This window comes from Aptenodytes patagonicus, chromosome Z (genome assembly GCF_965638725.1).
Source record: "Aptenodytes patagonicus chromosome Z, bAptPat1.pri.cur, whole genome shotgun sequence".
Lineage (NCBI taxonomy): Eukaryota > Metazoa > Chordata > Aves > Sphenisciformes > Spheniscidae > Aptenodytes > Aptenodytes patagonicus.
In genome coordinates this window covers 33963713-33988723 of record NC_134982.1, presented here as the reverse complement: position 1 = coordinate 33988723, position 25011 = coordinate 33963713, and the positions used below count along the sequence as shown (strand labels likewise).

The 25011-nt window shown below is 37.4% G+C and overlaps 1 protein-coding gene across 1 annotated transcript in view; it reads left to right on the top strand.

Annotated features, from left to right (window-relative positions):
* PTPRD (protein tyrosine phosphatase receptor type D) overlaps positions 1-25011 on the top strand; it is a 1297197-nt gene that overhangs the window by 887892 nt on the left and 384294 nt on the right. The window lies entirely within an intron of this gene.

The following is a 25011-nucleotide window of genomic DNA, read 5'->3' as shown; positions in this document are numbered from 1 at the left end:
TGCAGTGGCTGTGGCACTGTGTGTTTTTTGCTGCAGCATTAAACTTGGTCAAACTGATCACAGCCGTACAGAATTTTAAGGAATAAAGTAAAACATATAAATGAGTTTTTCAATTTCCTGGTTTCCCCCTGCTTTATCATGAAGCAATTGTCATTCTGAGGTGGTTTATGTTACATCACCATCTAATATTCTACCTGTCTATACTAAAGTGAAATCTATTTAGATAACACTGGTTTTCTCTTAAAATAAGTAACAGCAATATTCCACTTCTTTTAAGAATAACGAAGAACCAGCATTACATTAAAAATACATCAGAAATTACAAAACATCTATTAAGTTTATCTAAATATCCTAAAGAAGTTATGCTTACTAGAGAAGGGGAGGGAATTATTAAAGTTTCAAACCTCAGTAACTTTGCAGACAACACCAAGTTGGGCAGAAGTGTGGATCTGCTTGAGGGTAGGAAGGTTCTACAGAGGGATCTGGACAGGCTGGATCGATGAGCCGAGGCCAACTGTATGAGATTTAACAAGGCCAAGTGCTGAGTCCTGCACTTGGTTCACAACAACCCCCTACAACGCTACAGGCTTGGGGAAGAGTGGCTGGAAAGCTGCCTGGCGGAAAAGGACCTGGGGGTGTTGGTCGACAGCCGGCTGAACATGAGCCGGCAGTGTGCCCAGGTGGCCAAGGCGTCCAATAGCATCCTGGCTTGTATCAGAAATAGTGTGGCCAGCAGGAGTAGGGAAGTGATCGTGCCCCTGTCCTCAGCACTGGTGAGGCTGCACCTCAAATACTGTGTTCAGTTTTGGGCCCCTCACTACAAGGAAGACATTGAGGTGCGGGAGTATGTCCAAAGAAGGGCAACGAAGCTGGTGAAGGGTCTAGAGAACAAGTCCTGTGAGGAGTAGATGAGGGAACTGGGGTTGTTTAGCCTGGAGAAAAGGAGGCTGAGGGGAAACCTTATCGCGCTCTACAACTACCTGAAAGGAGGTTGTAGCGAGGTGGGTGTCGGTCTCTTCTCCCAAACAGGAAGTGATAGGACGAGAGGAAATGGCCTCAAGTTGCACCAGGGGAGGTTTAGATTGGGCATGAGGAAAAATTTCTTCACCAAAAGGGTTGTCAAGCATTGGAACAGGCTGCCCAGGGAAGTGGTTGAGCCACCATCCCTGGAGGTATTTGAAAGACGTGTAGATGTGGTGCTTAGGGACGTGGTTTAGTGGTGGACTCAGCAGTGCTATGTTAACAGTTGGACTCGATGATCTTAGAGGTCTTTTCCAACCTAAATGATTCTATGATTCTATGTTGGAAATACAAGCATGTACTAAGTAAAGTTTTTTTTTTTTTTTTCTCTTTCTCTTTCTTAATTATGAAATAGTTAAAAATATTTCGTGAAAAATCCTTTGACATTAAGGCTCTAGAATTTAAAGGTGTGGTATTAGTATTACTATGTGTCACAAAATCTAATGTAGATAGTAATGGACACTAAAAGGTACACCTCAACTGTACTATTGCAGAGAAAAGTCTAAACTGTATATGCTGGGTAAAAAGCTCCTAAAAGTCCCAGAGCTAGCTGCCAAAGTGTTCCTGTAATGCAACAGATGAAGTAGAAGCTAACCAAGGCTATCATCAAAGATGACTCAAGCCCCCCAAAACAATTAGATTGTTTCAAAAAATCGTTAAATTCATTGAAGTAACAGATTATGGATTTCTTCAGTTGCCTCCTGATGTGCATTCAGTTCACATTTGTAAGTTTCTTCAGCCAGAAAACTTCTTTAAATAGAAGTGTAGATATTTCATAAATGGCTTCATTATGTGCGGTAGGTCTTTCAAGAAATTGCAAATAGTCTGTGTTTTAGAAAAAATTATAAAGCTGGTAGTTGAAGGACTTTTTTACCAGGAACACTTAGAAAAGTGAAGACAAGTCTGCTAAAAGTGCAAAGGCTAAGGTGCTTAATTAAAGCACATTAAACCTCTGTTTTGATGTTCTCACTCGTCCTTGAACAAGAATTAAGCTATAGCCCTCTAAAATTACTTTACTTCTGAATGAGAGTATTCACACAGGATCTAACACACTTTAATTATCCATATTTATCCTCACGACTTTACCTGATTTTTCTGAGTGTTCCCAGGTAGGCAGGGTTTGAAGACACTTATGCTATGCATCATGGCATGTAGCCATTAGGAAATGTAGATTTCCTAAATATGCATAACTTCTAAATTATCACCTCTGGTTTTGACCTGCAGGAGGGTTTCTTTACTTCCTTGGATGTCTGCATGCTCTTTTTAAGGATCTAAGTTAAAATTTTGTTATAGTAGAAACAAACACAGGGAGAAAGAAGAACAAAAAAACAATGCGAATGGACAAGTATTTATAGGTGGGCTCTTTTTCTCCAGAACATCTGTGAACGTATTTTAATGCGACCTTCCTTCTAATAAGACTACACAGCTCCAACATCTTCCTTTTTCTGTGGCCAGATATACCCTCCACTCCTGTGCAGTTTCCATTTTCCCTTTCCCATATCATCCCCACTACATCAAATTTGCCAAATGCAGGCAATTTTTATGCATTTAGCAATTACCTGAAGCTATGTAATCTTTAATTTTTTTTTTTTAATTCTGAAAAGATGAACTGAAAATTACAAACCTATTCTTCCAGGTTCTTAGTCTGTTTAATTGTAACTGAAAGCTAAAAATCATTATAAATAATGATAAGCACAATGAAAAATGTTATTTTTAAAAAATGTCCATCAATGGAAATTTAAATCTAAAACTAATTATAGTATATTACTGCTGTTGTTGTTATTATATTTTATAACCATCATAATTTTATTACTATTCTTTGATATATCCAAGAGTTAAGAGAGAAGGAGGGAAAGGTCAAGGTCTTTCAGTGTATTTCTATTACCTGTTCTCATCAGCTCTATAATGAACATCAAGGCTGCTCAGCGTCACTCCCATTTCCAAACCTGTATCAGAAAACTGTTATCAGAACTGCTGATCTATGATCTAGAAGAATCTTGAGGAAAAGTGGCCAATACTGTCAAAGAAAACTAGATATTTGCTCAGTACTGTTAGCACTGAATCTCACAAAATGGTCGCTACACTGTCATTTATTAGGGTTAAGTTTTTTTTAAATATAAATTATTCATCAGTTATTATATTTTCTGAAGGTGCATACATTGACAGATTATATTAAGTAAAACATTTATTTTCTATATTTGGCTTTTTCCCTTACTTAAAACCACACTTAGTCAGGGACCAAAACATATCATGCAAAAAATAATTCCTCAAGTCAGTGACTGTCTTTCCTTTGTAACAATACACAGACACTGCACTTAAGCCCTTAGCAGCTAACCACCATTTGTTTCCCAGTATTTCTGTGACAGGAATCTTCTTGAGTGACTTATTTATTCACTTTGTTTCTTGCATCATAATATTCTCTCCCTTTGAAGATTAATGTTGTAAAATCTAAATATTTAAAAAAAATATTGAAAAACATTTATCTAATGCTGTCATGTTACACCTCCTACCTTTGTCAAGTACTGTGGAACCTATAGTTCACTGAGGAAGTAAATCATATCACAGTTTGGTAGTATTGTTATTTTGAAAGGAAACTTCATTCTAGAAGTCTCAGGTCTTCATTCCATTAGTAAAAATAAGTATCAATTCCTTAAAATATGTTTGGAACAATGTGATTTATTTTCTTTTAGGTGAAAGTTAATTCAGATGTTTTTTCATGTAATTTTTTAATATCTTATAAATGCTTCTAGGTTCCACTTGATTCTGGTCTTCTGTTCTTCAGTTTCATTTGTTCAGCTAACCCCCTTTAACACCTAAGCATTACTAAATACAAGTAACTTGTACATTTATAAACATGCATTTAGTAATGATAATAAAAAATACTTCACAATGCAGAAGTTACTCATGACAAGTAAATTACATGTCATAGCAGAGAAGTACTTTGATGGTGATTATTTGAGAAGCACCCTGAGCATGAATGACCTGCTCCTGTCGCCAAAATCTTTTAGTTGGTCCAATATGAGAGTAAGTGACTGGATCATGGCTGCCTTTTACATGACAACTAAGGGAAATCTAAGTTTAGTTTCCCAAGACTCTCTAAAGAAATAACCAGGATAGACTGTCAAATAGGAAAAAATTGCCAATATACAGGCATTCACACATTTAATTTTCTGTTTATCCTTATTTAATTTGAGGGACAGTCAGCTCATTATCTTAGTTGTATTTTACTACACAAAAGTGAAATGCACAGCTAAAAATATTTGCTGTGTGAATGATCAAATACGATCAGGATGTACATAATTTTTGTGGGCTCCCAAAGCCCATTGATTGTTCCAATGATTCCAAACAATTGTACAATTGTGCAATATACGTCACCATCAGGAATGTGGTGTATATTATCATGACAATGGAAGTATTTGTCTGCCTCCTCTGCCGTTTGCCCATTAATCCCTCAGATCCTGAACTACTCTCAGAGAACTTCCAAAAGCCTATTTTTTTCATTTTAAACAACTTCGTGGAAACATGATATAAAAAATTAATTCTTTAAACCTGAAGTTTCTCTTTTCCCCCCATCTAAGCCAAATAAAGTCCATTCTTACCAGATTCTGCAGATAGACAGTGTTTCTTACAGTCAGTCTTAAGCATCTTAACAGCTTTCAAAGAAAAGGTGTAGAAAAACAAATTTTCACTGCTAAAACAGAGAATCCCAGCACTGCAGTGGACCACCTAGCATTTGTTTCTCAGAAAGCATTATGATAACAGCCCTAAATGAATGACATCATGTTATATTTAAAAAGCTACTTTTAAACATGATGATGTTTTCTAACATACAAATTGAGTTTAGAATTCACTGAGTTCTGTAACTCACCACAGGGCTTTGAGGAAAGTGTAGATTATGGTAGAGGAATGTTGTAAATAATAATACATGCAGAATGCTAGAAACAAAACCTGTTATGAAATAGATAGCATATGCGCAATGTAAATAGGCACAGTATTTTTAACATATTCCTTAGAAAAATCACAAGAATTGGGGAAGCTTGTTTTATTGTCAGGGATTAAAGAGCTCAATCTATGTAGTTTAAACAGAGGGAACTAAAAACTGATTTCTCTGTAGTTCTTAAGTATGTAGGTGAAGATTTTTGATAGTGACAGGTGTCAAATTCTGGTGTTGCAAAGCCACCAAAAAGACAATTTGAGATGAGAAATAACAGACCCATTTTAAGGAGCAAGGCTACTCAGACACTTAAATGACTTCTCTAAGAATACTGTGGATACCCCATACAGCAGGTTTTAAAATAAAGATTAGATGCTTTTCCAAAAGACATGTTTTTGCTGAGGCCATGCAATGGCATGAGGCAGGACTAGGGGAGAGAAATTCTGTACCCTTTGTTATACAGTAGGTGAGAACAAATTATCAAAATGACCTTTTTCCAAAGTTCAGGTTTATGGATTGATAAACTGGTTATGCATAAGCAATATGACTCAGTAACAGTTCTGCTATTTTAAAGAAGTGTCATCTTTAACGTTCTAAGTCTTTTCCAGCGTATATCTAAAATTTGGTTTTGCAACCATCTTTTAATGTATCATGGACATGTTAAACCATAAACTGGCATGGCAGTTTCAGGCAAGCATGCAGAGGAAGTGAAGGGAGGGTGTTTCACCACCATTTGTGCTAACCTTTATGTTCTTGAAACACTATTTGAAATACAGACTTTTACATGGTATTTTCCCCTCTTTTTGCTTGCCATCACCTCTTCCTCCCTTCTACTTTGTTTGCTTAATTTGTTTTTAAGACAAATTTCTGCCTTAGGTACATATGCTAACAAGTGTAAACCTGTGTAAACCAAACGCTGACATTCAAGGTTGTGCCTTCATCCATTAAAGAAAAAAACTCCCCATGCGTTGCTCTGTCTTGGAGCTGTTCAGGCCTAGCATTTGGGATTGATGAACTCTGCAAGCACAGATCAATTTTCAATTGCCTAGGTCATTCCTCACCTGCTGATTTTGCCTGACCATCTTTGCTGAAGGTCAAGTACAGCTTCAAGGTAACTTTATCTCTACCAGGGTTTTCCTGAACTAGATTAGATTTGCTATTGTGTCCTGATCTGTGGCTGAGGCTGACACCTCTGGCCCTTTTTTCATATCTGCTCCCACTTTGCCTTTTAACTCCATTACTTGTCATTTGTAAATGAGAGAAATTCATGTTGACTGGTTGAGAGGTTTTGAGTTTGGACTCATTGAACGCAGTTTTTGAACTTGGATGTCATTCTTGATGACTGTTACCTATAAATGCTTGTTTTACAAGACCTGATAGTCTGCAGTCAACGGGACAATATGCCGCAAACCTCCTCAGGTTCTAGTTTTCCAGAATTCAGAGTTTTCTTCTTCTAAATTAAAACAAAAATAAGTACATATGTTCCTTGTTTAGTTGCCTCGTAACACCTCCAGGAAGTCCTAACACCTTCAGGAAGTTGATCATCATGTGCTGGTTCTAGCATTACTGGGTTAAAAAAAACCTGAGCTATACTTCACAGCAGTCCTCTCTTCTCATGTAACCTATTGCTAGGCTGTTTCAAACCCCCCTTCTTCAACACTAGGAAGATGTTGATAACTGTGCAATCCAGTTATTAAATTCTGGGGCACAGTGTGATATCTCATTAGTCAGTGGCGGGGCCATTTTAAACTCAGCAAGCATCTTAGATGCCTGCTAAACTTCCAAACTACCACTTTTCATCATTTTCCCCAAAAATAGACTTCAGGGAACAATAAGGATTATGTTGATGTTTATACACTGGAACTATTTACAAAGCAGTTTATTAAATATTTGCCTGGTTTGCCTCTTTAAAGGAAATTATATTTATTTTAGAAGAGTCGTGTCTAAAATGCGATCCATGTACTTTAAAATATCTGTTCATTTTAATCTATCAAATAACATTTGAACAAAAACTTCTTTGAGAACCATCCCAATTCTCAACACAACAACAGTTCAGACAGGATGATAGAAATAAGAAATAACCAAAGGATAATCAGGAGAAAAGATCAGGATACTTGGTTTATATTTTGAGTTTCTAAATTTTCACGTCACCTCAGATGATTTTATGTCAGAGTAAACTACAGGGGGCAGCAAATATTAACGAGATATCACATGAAAGACAATACACAGAATTAACAGGACTCCTTTAGGAGTGCTTTGGCGTATTTTATCTTGTAGATTTTGGAAATTATTTGTCAAGACTTGTTACTAAGTAACTGATTATATTTAGAATCAACTTATTTTAATATGGTTTAGATGTGTCTTTAGGCAATTAAAAAGGGCACTGGCCGGTATTTTTTCAAAGCACTCTTTTCTCTGCAACACCTGGGCACTTTCACTTAATTGTTTCCATTATTCTGTTAAAGACTGTTATAAAAAATCCTTTTTCCTTTTTCATTAGCTCTGCATCCCCAAAGTTTTAAATAATGTGCTATGTTTTGCCAGTATGCACATCTACATAGTGATATAGGGAGTCAAGTCCAGACTGTCTCTTATCCTCACAATATACTTTGTCTTCTTTAAATGCTCTTTTCCACACAGACTTGTTTACCTGACATGGATTATAACCTTAGTATGAGCTTTCTGGTTCCTCAACAAATGCAAGACTGAAATTCAGACTATTGTGACCATATCACAAGAACAATTTCAACCTAATAAATGTAGCAAAAGACAGCTAGGTTATTTTGATACATTTTGGCTCTACCATGTGTGCACTCATTGATCCTTATAAATACAAAAACACAAGACACATTGTTGTTTGGGGGGTTTTGTGACAATTCTTACATTCAGAAAACTTAATCTGCAAAACTCCCTTCTCCAAAAGAAAAAAATTAGTAAAATGTAGTGGTTAAATTTGTTAATATTGTGCTTCTGGACAGCTGCTTCATGGTTACAACTACGCTTTCATTTTTATTTTGTTTTTATAGAACAGATTTCTCAAATGCTGGAGTGTCTTACACATTTATGTTATATATGCCATGGCATTAAGAATCCTATAAAAATTATTGAACTGATTCTGTAAATCAAAGGGGCTTTGACTTCTTTTTAATTTAATCCTTTAAATTATTAAGTGCACCCACCAAACCATAATCCTGTGCCTTCTGTTCCCCTCACGGAATTATTTTCACAAATATCTATAGGAAGCAATGATAATCACTGCTTATAGACACCCTACAATTCAGAGGGACCTAAAACTATTCTAAAACATAGACCTTATCTTCCATTTCTCATTAACACAAGCAGTCTCATTACAAACACATTTGCAGTTTGAAAATATTGCAAACCACATCTGCATGTAACTCATCAGTTGACTACATAGTTGTCAACTGAAATGCATGTCAATATGACCGTTTCCAGAGTTGTTCAGAGTATCGTCTTGTCAATGTAATGATTCATCACGGAATTCTGATGAGACCATACATCACATATACACACACACATATATATGCTAGATGTAAACTTATATAAAATATATTTACAAAATATAAATATATATAAAAACCAAAATACACACATGCATACAGACACATATATGGAAGTGGTTAGGATGATCCTAACATGTAATTTTCCCTTGAGCACTACTGGAATTGCCTTTCTAGCACATAACAGTCTAGCAGAAGTAGGTGGTAGAAAAGTACAGGTGTCAGAGATGACCTGTCCTTGGACAAAGACACTATCAAATTACAATATGGAAGAATAAGAAAAGATTCTTTTTGTTAGCCTGAGCTCATCAAGGCCTCATGTCAAGGAAGAAATTTCATCCACTAGGAAGAAAAGCTGTTCCACTTTGGAAAAATTAACAGAGCCAAGTGATACTTGAACAGATCTGACAAACAGGAATATGTTCTGACTTAGAAAGTCCGATTTTGCTGTATTTTTAGAAACTCACAGTTCTCTACCTCACTATTTTTCCTCTGTTTTCAGGCTTAACTTTTGCCCATAACGCCTTGGGCATATGTCATAAGTCTACAGAACACAGATGACAAATCGGACATGACCTTTCCGTTCTGAAATTAATTTTATTGGTATTTGCACAGGTGGAAGTAGCACTGTATCTGAAACATAAAGTCCCTGCAGATATATGGGCACAGTTTCTGTTAATGGTACGTCAAGTTTTTTTCTCAGAAAATATCACAAGAAGTTAGAAATCACAGGACACTTTAAAAAGTGTATATTGTTAATACAGTCTTCTTTCTCTTGCAATGGTTTGATGGGGGAGGGGGGTTTTTGGGTTTGGGGGGTATTTTTGCTTTTTTCTGAGTTAGTGTATTGCCAGCTACTGTATTGAAGAGGGAACTTGCTGGTTCACATCCTCACCATTCTGTAAGACAGTAAGTCCTACTATTCACAGGAAACACATAAGGCAGTCCTCCCAAGTAAATTATTTTTTTGAAAAAAGTGAGTGTATCTTTATTTAAGATTATTTTAACAATACACATATGAAAGTTTCCTTAAAAAGCATTACTTCACTTTAGGCTCTAGAAATTTGAAGAACCATTCAGGAAAGAGAAGATATTTTATAATTTTTAAAATGTTTTCTTAATGCTCCTAAAGCTCTAAAACTTTTGTACTGTTCATGAACCTGAACTTCTTATTATCATAACACGGTTTAAATACAGGAAAGATTTATTTCAGTACATATATCAGTATATTCAGCTAGCAGTCGGTAATGTAATAAAGAAATCCCTAGTAGATGAATTCTTACCAAAACAGAAAGTGTTTTAACGTTCATTTCAATTTAAAAATGACAGGCCGTAGTAACCAGAATTTTTTTTCCTGGAAAACAAGGAAAGTTCCACTATCTTGAAATAAACAGCTAACAGTAAATTATAAATAAAAATGGTTTTTTATGACATGGCAAAATTTGGAGCAGATTAAACCTAACAATACACCATTGAAAACTGGAAGGAAAAGTCAGAGTCATAGCTTTCTTTTGCAACCAAACTTTTGTCAGACATGGTGACTCTTCTGCATATGGAAGACCTGAGAAAAGTATCAGGAACTTTTCATTTATTTTACTGTACAAAAAGCACAGAAAAGAAAGCTTTCTAAACCCAAAGCCGTTCCAATTCTTGGAGAACAGGTGGTGGACCATGCTGGTTTTAAGACCTTAAATTCTTAGTGCTTCTTTTGACTGTGGCTGGATTTATGGAGAAACATTAAACTCTGAGTGAGTGCAGTCTTGCTATGACTTTAAAGAGCAGAAAGGAAAAACTGACTTACACCTAAGAAACATACTGCAGAAGAACTTTATATCACATTATTTTATGACCATTCATAATTGCAATTTAGAACATTTAAAACTGGTAAATTAAAAAACTACTGCAGTATACAGATCACTTATTTAACAAAAATGCAAAGAATATACCTCCAAATATGTGTGACAGGAAGTGAGGACTACAAAGTAAACAAGAAGTTTATACACTGTGTATTGTGATACAAACTTGCCTTTAAAATATTGCCATGAATTTCCAAATAGTTGTGTAAGATAAAAACTGGAAAAAACTTTTCCTGTGCACCTTAAACAACCCCAACTTTGGCAAGTGGGTGGATGCAGAGGAACTGATTTTCCCAACATGAATAAACTGACCTTTAATTCCCACTTATGATTTGCTTTTTGCCTTTAGCACGTTCTTTCCATGCATTTGCATTACCATTTCATTAATCTCAGTCCACATTTAAACCAGGTAAAATTTGCTTATTTTTAATATTGATGTGGTCATAAATTTTATTGCTGTCTCATTTTGGCTGTTCTGTTTTCTTGACAAGCTCTTTAAATGCAGACTTGCTATTACTCTGTATTAAGAGTGCTTAACTGGTTACCTCCATTTACAACTAGCACTCTTTTCAAGGTGCAGAACCTTGTTGTTATCAAGTGTTCAGACCATGCAGTTGTGATTTCATTGCTGTTATACTGTTAGGATGAAGCTAACACATGCAAGAATCACACTTCATTTTACTTTGTAGGAATATCTTTTAACTGTCAAAATTATAGAAGAACTGGAAGTCATCTCTCTATTGGCATACCAATCAGCTATAACAAACCTAACAACACAAAAGTTGCAAGATTTTCCTGTCCATAGGTTATAGAGCTGTCCAAGAAAGTAGATTCTGACCTTGGGTTTCCAGATTAGCCTGTCTCTTTTTTTCTAATTCAGTTCTGCCAATCTGGTGGTGTCACACAGAAATCTGGATGTCCTTAAACTGATTGTTCTAGTGTTTGCTTGTTACTGCTATTTATTCCAGCTTGAAAGATAATACCTGATATTGATGACGCAATTAGCAGTTGCTCCTGGTTGCTAGAAAAATATTACAATATTGACAACTGTACATGAATATGAAGGAGTTTTACTAAATAACACCTAGGATGACAGTGGTCCAATGGTGAAGAAAAAAATAGAAAGGAACATTTGTGAATTGGAAAAGATTCTATAGGTACGTTGGGGATAAAAGGAAGACGAGGGAAAATGTGGGCCCTCTCCAGAATGAAACAGGAGACCTGGTTACCCGGGATACGGAGAAGGCGGAGGTACTCAATGACTTTTTTGCCTCAGTCTTCACCAGCAAGTGCTCAAGCCTCACCGCCCAAGACGCAGAAGGCAAAGGCTGGGACTGGGAGAATGAAGAGCCACCCACTGTGGGAGAACACCAGGTTCAAGACCACCTAAGGCACCTGAAGGTGCACAAGTCCATGGGACCTGATGAGATCCATCCGCGGGTCCTGAAGGAACTGGCAGACAAAGTTGCTAAGCCACTACCCATTGTATTTGAGAAGTTGTGGCAGTCCAGGGAAGTTCCCACTGACTGGAAAAGGGGAAACAAAACCCCCATTTTTAAAAAGGGAAAAAAGAAAGACCCAGGGAACTACAGGCCAGGCAGTCTCACCTCTGTGCCTGGGAAGATCATGGAACAGATCCTCATGGAAGCTATGCTAAGGCACATGGAGGACAGGGAAGTGATTTGAGACAGCCAGCATGGCTTCACCAAGGGCAAATCCTGCCTGACCAACCTAGTGGCCTTCTATGATGGAGTGACTACATCAGTGGACATAGGAAGGGCTACAGATGTCATCTATCTGGACCTCTGTAAGGCCTTTGACACGGTCCCCCACAACATCCTTCTCTCTAAACTGGAGAGGTATGGATTTGATGGGTGGACTGTCCAGTGGGTGAGGAATTGGTTAGATGGCCGCATCCAGAGGGTAGTGGTCAATGGCTCAGTGTCCAGATGGAGGTTGGTGATGAGTGGCATCCCACAGGGGTCTGCACTGGGACAGGTACTGTTTAATATCTTCATCAATGACATAGACAGTGGGGTCGAGTGCACCCTCAGCAAGTTTGCAGATGACACCAAGCTGAGTGGTGTGGTTGACATGCCAGAGGGACAGGATGTCATCCAGAGGGACCTGGACAAGCTCGAGAAATGGGCCTGTGTGAACCTCATGAGGTTTAACAAGGCCAAGTGCAAGGTCCTGCACCGGGGTCAGGGCAACCCCCCGTATCAATACAGGCTGGGGATTGATGATCAATACATGAAAGGATTGAGAGCAGCCCTGCCAAGAAGGACTTGGAGGTACTGATGGATGAAAAGCTGGACAGGAGCCAACAATGTGCACTCACAGCCCAGAAGGCCAGTCGTATCCTGGGCTGCATCAGAAGAAGCGTGGCCAGCAGGTCGAGGGAGGTGATTCTGCCCCTCTACTCTGCTCTGCTGAGGCCCCACCTGGAGTACTGCGTCCAGCTCTGGAGCCCTCAGCATAAGAAAGACACGGACCTGCTGGAGTGGGTCCAGAAGAGGGTCACGAAAATTATCAGGGGGATGGAACACCTCTCCTATGAGGAAAGGCTGAGAGAGTTGGGGTTGTTCAGCCTAGAGAAGAGAAGGCTCCAGGGAGACCTTATTGCAGCCTATCAGTACTTGAAGGGGGCTTATAAAAAAGTTGGCAGCAAACTTTTTAGCAGGGCCTGTTGCAACAGGACAAGGGATAATGTTTTTAAACTGAAAGACGGTAGATTCAGACTAGATATAAGGAAGAAATTTTTTACGCTGAGGGTGGTGAAACACTGGACCAGGTTGCCCAGAGAGGTGGTGGATGTCCCATCCCTGGAAACATTCAAGGTCAGGTTGGACGGGGCTCTGAGCAACCTGATCTAGTTGAAGATGTCCCCATCAAGATGAACCCCCCCCCACGGCAGGGGGGTTGGACTAGATGACCTTTAAAGGTCCCTTCCAACCCAAACTATTCTATGGTTCTATGATTCTATGGTTAATCCAAACAAACTAGCATCTCCCATAATGAAATTTGTGATTGGAAATCATAGTGGTCAACATACTTCCTTAGGATGACTGGAGTCTCTGATTAGGTCCATTACACAGACCTCAATTCCTTGAACAAATAGAGTAAATGACAACAACGGTAAGTTGTCATCCTCCAGAATGATCAACAATAGATGTACACACATATTTATTCCTGTATTTCTCAGAGACTTGTTGTCAGCAGAAAACCAGAAAGACTACATAATTCTGGCTTCTGTTCAAAGCTGTGAAGGATAGTATGCTTTTGCTTTTGACATCTTTTTCCTCCTTTCTCCTAAGTCCTGTGACCCAGGAGTATGTCTTTTTCTTATTCTCCAGTCTTTCCCTTCATCCCTGTTTTCTTTGATTACCCAGACAGGGCCTGAATATTTCCAACTTCCTGCCTCCGATTCAACTTTATGCAAGCATCCACATGGAATTTTTCTATCATAAAGTTATGGTTTGACAATTACAAGCAACCAAATGGTTTCCCTTGCCTATAATTAAGGACAAAAGCTAGTTACCTATTGAGGCATATAATTTTGAGATGACCCTGTGTTAATTATACCTTTGGAAATAACAGAATTGCATGAAATCAAATTCCTTATTCAAGAAGAGTTGAACAAAAAATAACCCTCTAAGTGCCACTTGCACCAATTTCTACAGTGAACAAACAATTAATGGCAGAGTTTAGAATTTTGTCAGAGCAACTTTTATTCTGTCTTCTGCCCTCAGTGGCTCTCTGCTACCAGAAGACATCAATGCTTTCTGCAAGCACAAGACATCACTGGAGAAAAGTCATCCAGACACTAAAGAACTACAGTCATCCTGGCACACCACACCTTTACCCTTCTACACAACAGTTCTTCAGGATCTCACAAATAAAAACCTTACACCTCTCTGATTTACCTAGAACAGACTTTGAATATGTTTATGTATTGTATTTGTAGAATAATTATAAATGTCAAGTGAGCTGTACATCTAGAAAAGCCGTTTAGATAGGGAGATAATTTAGCAACTGAGCAGTGTTGTTAAAGATCTGAGGACTAATGTAAACTAATGTAAAACTAATGTAGTTTTTCATTAAGTAGTTCTTTAGGATATGAAATACTTCTTTCCAGCATTTTCATGTGTTTGGCAGAAGGGCTGATGTTGAAGGAGTGCTGTCCTGTTGCTAGAAGGTCACTATTGGCAGCAGCAGGTTTCTTTACAGAATAAATCCTAACTTAACAGTAAGTAGGTAGTGTAAGCAAATGCCCCCCCAGCTACATTAAAAGAACCACCTCTCCTGTACTTACTTGAAAACTGATTACCTATAGATAGACTATTGTTAAAGGTAACAACAGAAGTCGGTAGTTCAGAGTATTCTGAGTTTGTAGTTCTTCAGACTGGGTTGCAGAAGTATTTAGAGGTTTCAGAATTTATTTGTTTTGGAATTTCTTAATTATATAATCCAATGTTGACTTCAAGTGTATGGCCTGCAGGTAAATTTGCTTCTTATATTTACAAAAAGTAACCATAAAAGGGGCACAACATGGTCAAAATCTGAATGATTGCTTTTCTCCTATCATGCAGCAGTCTGCACTGATTAAATAGGAACTTTGACTCACTGTTGTTGAACTATCTTCAGGAAACTTGGTTATCACAGAATCACAGAATGGTTGAGTTTGGAGGGTACCTCTGGAGTCGACCTTGTCCACCCTTCCCCACTCAAGCAGGGTCATCTATTGCTTAGGCAGGGTCACCTAGGTTATAATCTCCCCTAGAAAACTTCTGGGTCAAAGGAGAACTTGCACTCAAATTTCTGGGTGCCCCTAAGTTTCTGGGAACTGAAAGGCCATTCTGTTTCTGGAAGCTTTGACATAACATGAAAATGTTTGACTTTTCTAGATGCAATTCAGCTAGATACATTATTACACAAATTGCATTATTGGGTTTTTTCATGCTTATCAATTAATTATAGTAGATCTATGCCAACTAATAGGAAAATGCAAGGTGCCATGAAATGCCATTGTTTAGACTTGTCAGTAGTACTACTACTTTGGACATTTACACACAACTTTAACTGAAATAGTAATTTTTGTACAGCTAAGATTTTGCTCAGTAGGAATAACAGCATTAAAAGCATTAATTGGAATTTGATCACACATTGTACTATATCATTACATCATAAGAAAGAAAATCCAGCAAACGGATGTCTACTGATTACCTCAGGTAGGCAGGAAAAAAGAAACGTGTAAAGACCACTGAGTCTGTAGAAACTCCTGATCTGTGTTTCATTTCTGAAGCATTTTGTACTAGTAACTCTGTTTGAATAATCACTGTAAATATTACTGCTAGCTCTCATCCAGATAGCCTAAAAGGCAGACTAAATCACAGATTGCTCTGGAATATGGATTTCTTATCGCTTAAGAAATTGTATAGCTGTGAGGGCCAGAGGCCTCCCTTTGATCAAGGGTGACTCCCACATCCTTACTCCACCCACACTACCTCATCTCTAATATACTTTGGAACACAAAAGCAAAAAAACCTTCTGTTCTAGATTCTGAAAACATGGGAGATTTTAGGCTGTACTCTTCGAAGAGGTTTGTTTGAAAACACAGTCATAATCTTCCCTCTAATGGAAATCTTCGTCTTTTGTTCATAGTTAAACATTTTGCCTGCTTTAGAGATATTTGAGGTAACTAAGAGAGATATGGTGAGTTAGTGCCATTTAGATATTCCATCTCATTCCAGTTCAAGTGCTTCTTAGAGGTCTGGTTAGTCTAGGCAGAGGCCCGTGCTGAGTTCCAAAACTGTCTTATAGGGTAAGAACCTCTAAAAATCTTTGAGAACAGACTGACAATATTAAGTACTGAAGACACTTTTTATCGCTTCCTTATGTGACGTCCTATAATGCTTTCTTTTGTAATCATATAATGGCACTATTCAACAAAAGGATGATGTTGCTTATGAATTTCATCACTGTTAAGTCTTAAATAAGCAATTTAACCTTCAAGTTTATATATTGGATGACTATAAAGTATATAAAAGTATACATTAACATACAATATTATCACATTTCATATATGTAATATGATCTAACAATTGTGATTCATATTTAATGCATTTAAATACAAAACAGTACACTTTTAAAATAAACCTGATCACTCTGATCAAAATAGTTTTCCTAACTATCTTGGCAGTTATTAAAAATAGATTAATTGACTCGTAAAATACATAGGATAATTTACTCTGGTCACAAATCAATTTTCATAAGAGATTAGTCTAACAGCTCCATTTTTTTCAAATGTTTTAGCAAAGTATGAAAACAAAGAGTCCTGGAGCGCCTTGTCGGTTGGAGATTAGGAGTTTCTAAAGATATTTTAATGAACTGTCTATATCACAAATGGATTTACCTATGTTAATCATGCTTGTATCTTTGAAACAGAGACAAAATTTGCATTATTCATTTTTCTTTTAACTATCGTAATTACAAATAGCTTTTATATATATCCAGAAAGACACATTTCCAGGAACATAGTATTGAACTAGAGTGTGTCAAGATGGTGTTTACAAACCTGTTTTGATCTGATATTAACCTCTGGAAAAGAACAGTTATTTATCCTTTGCCATTTGCTGTAATTTTTTTTCCAATCAATAAGCAGCACACAATGTACCAAGTTATTTTTGCAAGTGAGTTTCCCACATTTAAATAGATACCGTGTATTAACTTAGAATGATAAACTAATGAATGCTTCATGCCTGTGTGCTCTGCCAATAGCAAATAATGAAACCTTTAACCAGGACAACTGACAAAGCTCCAAATTCTTGAGAAGATATTGCAGTGTTATTACTATCCCTGAACATTCACTGCAAAGGGAGATTAAAAATAGGATTTGCAAATGCAAAACCTATTCCCTATTTAAAGGTTTTCCTCTAAAAAGAATTAACCTTTTTGCTCTCCTTAAAATACACAGGGATTTTTTAGGTACTGAATGTAGTCCCAGTTATGTTGACTAGCCAGACCCTGTGAATTTCTCAGAGCACTGAGATTTCCACTGGGTTTTTGTAAGGAGAGTTGAATCACCCTGCTGTATCATACCCATAAGAAAGCAGTATATATACAGGAAAAGTGGAGTGGATCCTGTGTAAATAACAAGGAGATGGGAATCGCTAAGGTTTTAGCAGTGAGCTCTGGGAATATCATCTCCTAGTATTTCTTTACATGCTTTCCACTTGGTGACAGTATTTTGGATATCTTTGGAATATATTCAACTCCTATACTTATAAAAATATACTTTTCATAGGGTCTTTTAAAAGTTTCAGCAGGCCAATTCAGCCTTTAGAGGGAAATATAACTACATTTTTTATGTTCTGCTCCTGCAAATGCTTATCCAAGTGCATCACTTTAAATAGAAGGCTCACCTCATTTGGTGTAGTGTGAATGCTAAGAGTATGCTCAGAATTATGCTGTGCATAGGCACTGGCATGAGCCTTTGTCTATATAGCCTATTTGATACTTACTGTATAGATAATCAATATCATATCTAATACAAAAATTGCAGAGAGAGGTACTAAAGTGTATGCTCAGCTACATATTCAAAATGTATATTTTCACTATCTATGCACAAGAATAGTATTACATCTTAGGATACAAGTGAGTAAAAAAATTTTCCATTATGCCTTCTTTGAATACTTTTTACTTCTGTTTTCTTCAGCTTTGGATACTAGCATGAAATGGTGTACTAAGTACACAGGTTGTGATGTACAGCTTTTCAAAACCTCACGGGGGAAGGACATTCTGATACTCACAAGACACAAGGTACTTTCTTCTTGTACTTCAGTTACTAAAGGACCAGAAACAACTTTAAGTCCTTGTGCTTTTTTATGCATAGAACTACAATTATCATCACTGCTGATAGTGCTAGGTAACTTTCCGTGTCTGTACTGCCAGACAAGCTCAAAATAATGCAGTATGAAAAGAAGTATATGCCAGCTCTGGGAAGCCCTTTCTCTACATTAGTGGAAGCTTTCCATCTTCCAGATTCTTTTGGAAGCAGATTTCTCCAGGGGCTGCTTCTGCAGGTTGGAAGAACAGTAAATAATGAAAAGCACCGATCATTAATGCAGATCAACCTGAATCATTAGGTAAAGCGAGCACAGACAAGGCTTTGTTTTAAGCCAAACCAAATACAGGGTATAAACAAGAAATGTAGGCCATCCTCACATGATAGACTACTTTGTTTGAAGAAACAGGTCTGAAAAATACTTAGCAGGGTGGTACACAAGCTTACTTGCTCAGCGGCTTACTGCGTCATATGATCCTAGTAAATGCCAGCAATCTTTGAAACTTTGTGCTCAGAATTCTTCCTTTTGCTTTCTTCTTATTGAAAAAGACATTGTCATTTATAAACATATCTCAATTGTTACAGTTTGTTATATCCATGGTCTTCACATCACCTAGATCTATTGGAGTAGGAAGAGGATGCATGTCTTCTCCTGCTGGAGGCGTCTCTGTCTTTTTTCTGCTTAGTAACGCCAGAATAAAGAGGCCAAAATATTTTTTAGGCTATGATGAACAGCATCCTGGTAGCATTGAACAAAGGACCAACTGCAGTGGTGTTTACATGCCCTGGTAACTGACACGAGGTTGGTGAACCAGTAGAACCTCTGACGTTTGAAAGCACTGGACTGGTAGAAATATCTACAAACATTTTTTCCTTTCATTTTTTTTTCTCTTCATGAATGTTGTTCCAAACACACAAGAACACTCTTGCTGTTCTTCCTGTCTGTTGTTTGAGGAATTATCAAGTGAAATAACAATCCTTGCTGAATGAAAAAACATTTAAGTTGCAGCTTTATTTTTGCTGTAATTAAAATATCCATTTTCTCTCCCTGATTGCTTCTTAGTGAAATCATACACAAAATAATTTTCATAAACCTAGCACTTTCCTGTGTCCAGAAAACAAGTACAAGCCCACTCCCTCTTTGGTTTTAAAAACTACTATATGGCACAGAAAATGTCCCGACTGAAAGTACTTTACCACATCCCAAGTTTGTCTTGTTCTTTTTTATAAACCTCTTTAGAAAAGGGGCTCTGTGTGTGTGTGTGTGTGTGTGTCTGTGTAGAATGAAAGACAATTCGTGTGATCGAATGAGATAATGATTTATCTCTTGGTAGCAAACTTTATTTTTCAGATCATACTGATGGTACTCAGTATATTGTTGAATGTGCTGAGAGCATAATTACAGGAAGACACGTCCATCATCACTATCATCACTACATTTTGCCACCTTGGGAGTCAGCACGTAAAGAAAAAAGATTACAGCATTCTTTCAAGCTGCACCTTTTAAATAGTCTCTGCTCATGTGAGTCCACAAAACCAGCTGCTGCTCACTACAGAGTCTGCAGGGGCAAACTGTTATAAATGCCCTGAAATTTGGCATGTTATTTACAGTGAATTATGCAAATCCTAGGATTTCTACCTTCTTTATTATGTGAAAAGAGGGCTCAATCATACAAGCGATATTTGAGTTAACATCTTTCTGATCCCAAGACCATTGCTGTTCTTGACAGGACAGCTTATGCCTTCTACTACTGCTTCTGAAGGCCCCCAATATGACATCATATCTGTGACCTATTTCTTACTCAGAACCAGATAAGACAGTGACTTACCCTTTCCTTTCCTCTGATGTTCCATCTCCTCAAAATCTTGAAGAAAAACAGCTTCCAAATATTACCTATATGTCACCTCCTTCTGAGATCAGTCTTATGCCTTGAAGCACCAAAACAAATTGGATCTAGGCAGGGAGATGTGGAACAACGCATAGCTAACCAAGCATTTAGGCACTGAATGCTATATCAAAAAGAAATATTCCGTGGGATACCCTGTGTTCAGAACTGCTCCCTGCCTCAGTGTCTCCAGCTTCTGAAGGATGTCCTGTACAACAGCGTAGGTACTGGATTCAATAAAGCCATGCATATTGTTGTATGGTATTTTGCTACAGCCGCCTTCTCAATGTGTTGAGCAAGAGTGTGCTGACCTGTCTGGGATCTGAAAAAAATGAAGCTTAGGTAATATTATCTCCTTCCTCTTTCTCCCATTAGGTATATAAGCAAAAGTGTACTTCTAGACTGAAAGGTGGAAGGATTTGGGAAACAGTAAGGCTGATGACAGAGGTGTTTGGGGGAAGAGAGAATGAGGTAAATCTGGAAAAGAAGAAATTAATGAAAGAGGAAATAAATGAAAAGGTAATCCAAGGTCTTGGAATAGAACAGAGAAGCTGGAATTTGAGAAAGCAGAGATTTAAGGAGAAGAAAGCATAGTCACTTGACAGAGGGAAAAGAGGCATTAGAGGATGTAAGAAGTAGATGATTCTGGAAGGACACTATATGTGGGTGGTTGTAAGAGAATGAAGAGTCTGGTAGCTTCACTGGGATGAAAGAAACCTGTTTGAACATTGTTGAAAAACCAAACATGTCCACAGAACCAAATCAAGAGGAGGGAAGTGAAAGTAAGTCTGGAGAAGGAACAGTCTCTATTTCTTTGTCGTCTTCTATTTTTTTTTAGATCATAACTGCATCCTGAATATGCAAAACCTACTTGAGATTAAAGACATGAATCATGTTGCTATCGTTCCATAAACACTGTAGTTGAAATTTATTGCCCCTGTTGTGTCCTTTATGCCTTCTCAGTGAAGGAACCAAATGAGAAAATAAGAGCAAATTCTTAGGTTGTGGATCTGATTTCCACCAGTTCACATCTGTGCTACCTCAGGCCCATATAAAAAAAAATTATATGGAGGTCATTGAACAATATTTGCATCCTAAAAAGATGTCTGCTGAAGTTCATAACAAATGGGTTGTCATTTTTATAACAGAACTTCGAAAAGTTTTTTTCCCTTGTTGAAAAATAAATCCTCTGATTGGAAAACTGTGACTAATATGTGATTTCCCTCACAGGGCTAGTTTAATGTGGAAAACTGCTTTTCAACATTGAAAAACAAAGGACTTGGCACCCGAGCTTGCTAATAATCTGGATTCAATACAACAGATTTAATCTTTCCATTCCTTTTTCATGAATAACTTCTTTGGCTAAAATATAGATTTTTCTCGTGGTCCTAATTTCTGTTTTAATTGCATTGCTGAGAATGAAAATGATTAGAGAATGTTTTGTGGTGAGCAGATTTGTTTGGATAATGTGGTTTTAACACCTCTTGTTCTGCCCAAAATACACAGTCTTCCTTAAAAGGATGTGACAGTGCATAGCTTATATACTACATTCTGTAGCAGAGTAAATGCTCAGTGGGCTTGCATTCAGTGATTAATGGATGGAATGGAAGGAAATGTAAACTGAAATAATGGAAAGGTAATGTAAACAGAGTGGTTATAAGTAAAATTTTTTTTCTGTTTCAGTCAAATTTAGTAATCACTTTACACAGGTCAGTGAGGTCATACTCTAGAAATGTTCCTTCTGGTATCAGAATTAATGGAATTTGCAATATTTTATATTTTAAATTGAAAATAAAGTGAACACAATGCTCATGAAAAGTGCTGGATTAATAGCCCTCTATACTAAAGACTTCAGGAGTTTTTATCTAGATTGACCTGCCAATAAACTTGCAGCTACCTCTGGAGCAAACATGTTTAGAAATGAGACAATAATTTCATTTTTCATAAAGTCCTTGCCTTGAACATAATTATCAAATATGATACCATTTTTGTAATGTGGACACTTGCCCACTAAAAGTTGAGCTGAAACTCTTGCTAGCCATACACTGATAATTAAATCACAGATACTCTTCTATATTTTTAATTAAGAACCACATTCTCTGAAGTTAATGGGAGTTATGTTGGGGAAAAAAATGACTTTAATTGAATCTACAAATTGATCACATTCAGCAGAAGAGGTTTAAACTTGGCCATCCTGAGATAGACTTAAAGCCAAGACAGAGCACGATAGGGTCCACTCTAGTAAAAAAAAATCCTTCCTTTGGTACTGTAGATATTTATCAATACTGTTGTTGAAATATTTATAGACCCACGGCAATAATAACTTTAAAATATTAACTGTAGGTAACTGTAGGGAGAGATGTTGAGAAGAATTTTCTTTTATATTTTTCTTTTCCCTTTTCCCATTCTATCTTGCAAGGTTTTATAATGCAGCACCTCTGAGAGGAGAGTCCATCTCTTACCTCCCAGTGCTTGTCTATGGCTCTTGATTTACTAGAAGAAAGGAGGCAACATGAGAGGAATAGAGAAACACTCCCTCCCTCAGATGACTGAGCAGTTTATTCCATAACACTCCTATATTCAAGAAGCAAAAGGTTCAAAGTTAGGAAATAAACTAAGACTTCTCCTTCTCCTCCCTCTACCCCCTGCTCAGCCCCCAGACAGTACAGTACTGCCATATGTGACATTGTGATCTGAACCTCCCTGAGGTTTGGCAGGAGGGAACAAACGTTCAGATTTATGAGGCTTCACTTGGACCACTTGTTAGTTTGTGAGATCCTTTGTGTTCTACAAAGTGTTTTTGGGAACTTTCATATAAAAGCAGCTATGTAAAGTAAACAGCAGTGTCTCTGTAGGAACTAGAAGTCAGTGTTCAAATAAAAGATTGACAAAATCTTCCAGTTCTGTGAATCAGTTACGGCATTAGTATCTTCTTCTTGTTCCCGAGTTTCAAATTACGTGAATTCAGTTACTTGCTGTCAGGACTTACACCAAGTAGTGTTATACAGACTGTGATCTCTGACCTTTATGGTGCAATGGTTGCACCATTATGGGTGCAAAATGGTGCCTTTAGTCTCCCTAGTACATGTTGAGCAACCATGAAATAATCACACGCTAAGTAACGTATGGTATCTCTTTCTGCTTAATCGTTGTAAAAGGTGTGAACTAGCAAGCTGTCATTTGGCTATTGATTTTCCTTTATTGGATCCCGTTTTCCTCTTCTGATATTAGAAAATATTCCTGATATTCTAGTCTTAGATCTCTGCTGCTGTCATTAAAATTTAGGGGTATCTTCTTCCCACGAAGGCTACATTTTGAAACCAGAAGAAAACAAAGAACAAAAAAACCCCAACTACTGTACTGTATTCAAATTGAAAACAAGTCTTGACGCAGACCTCCTGCACCTGTGTGCGCACATACATTATATACATATGCATGATTTTTAAGAAAAATACCACCAGATTGTGTTCTGTATTCTAAGTATATTCTTTCTAAATCGTTAGCAGAGTTCTCACCACATCTGAGATACTCCAAATACTCTAGAAGTAAAAGACAAAGCTGTCTCCTCTATCTACAAATCTTATTTACAGCTTTCCCTACATATGCTGCTGTTTATTTTCAGTTTGTGGCACACACTCTAGTGCACTCTGATAAAGCTGATCCTGCTTCATGATCTCCAAGTCCCTGCAGATTTTCATGTATTATGTGATTAATTACTAGTTTTCTAGGCCTCTTGCTCTTTTCAGTTAAAAAAAAAAAAAAGTACAAAGAGCTAGTACAACAAGTTGTTCCCCGAGAAGTAGAAACAAACAAGCCCAATTTTCTTTGTATTTATGTGCTGCATCACCTGATTCCACCATCCTTTTCCCATCAGCTAGCTTGGGTCTGTGGTAGGGCATGTAGTGTGACTGGCTCAGTGCAATGAATGGGCTGGGACGAGTGTGCAGCAGCCTGCTTATCTCTTTCATCTACCAAACCTCTATTTCCACAGAAGAAAAATTAGAACAGGGTTTAAGACCTGTAGGATATGAGAGCTGAATCTTTCCCCGAAATGGATTTAAAATGTGCTGGCACATACAGAAGTTGTTTGGAATGCCAGGCAGATCACGCAAGTGTATAAAGCCTCATCTCTTTAAGACAGCAGTGAAAAAAATAGCAAACATGGCAAAAATGATCATAAAAAACTACACTTAAAATCTTCATACCTCTGTCTCTAACTACATAAGTTTCATCACTTAAAAGACCTATATGAATCACAAATGTTTACAAGATAAAGACAAGTACTGAGAATGTCTGCTGAGTTACTAAATCAGCATTTAAAGGATGTGTACTCAAACTGTGTTAGCTGAATAAATTTTTGCATATAGAAAATATATGTTTACTTGTCTAGTGGTGTTTTATTATCTTTAATAATAGGAGTGCACAGTGTCTGTGGCTTATAAATGAGAATTTTCAAAGATCAGTACAGCAACTCAGGAACGTTTCTCATCATCATTTCGTAAGCCAATGCCTAACATATGCATTAATGCAGTTTTGTGACAAATCATCTGTTAGATTTCAGTTGACAGCTTCTTGTACAGTTAATCATAAATAACTGTAATACACAGCTATCGTAATGTATGCAAAAAAAAAAAAAAGGGAGAGGCAACTACAGAGTAACCTTTCTGGTCCCCCCTCCACTCACACTCTCCTTCCTGATCTTACTGTATAGTAACCCAATGTCCACTGGTTCCAGTTGTTAATGGAACATCCTATTGTGCTTAAGAGCACAGTGGGATGCCATTTGTCAGGGACGCAAGCAACAATCCAAGGCAGAACAGCGAGAGGAAAATAATACTGCACACTATTAAGAGAGTACTATTTAATATATGAAATTCATGAGACTGAGACGTGAAGAAGTATGGGTGGTCCTTTACTTGAAGAGCTATGGCAGAAGTCACTGGGAGTA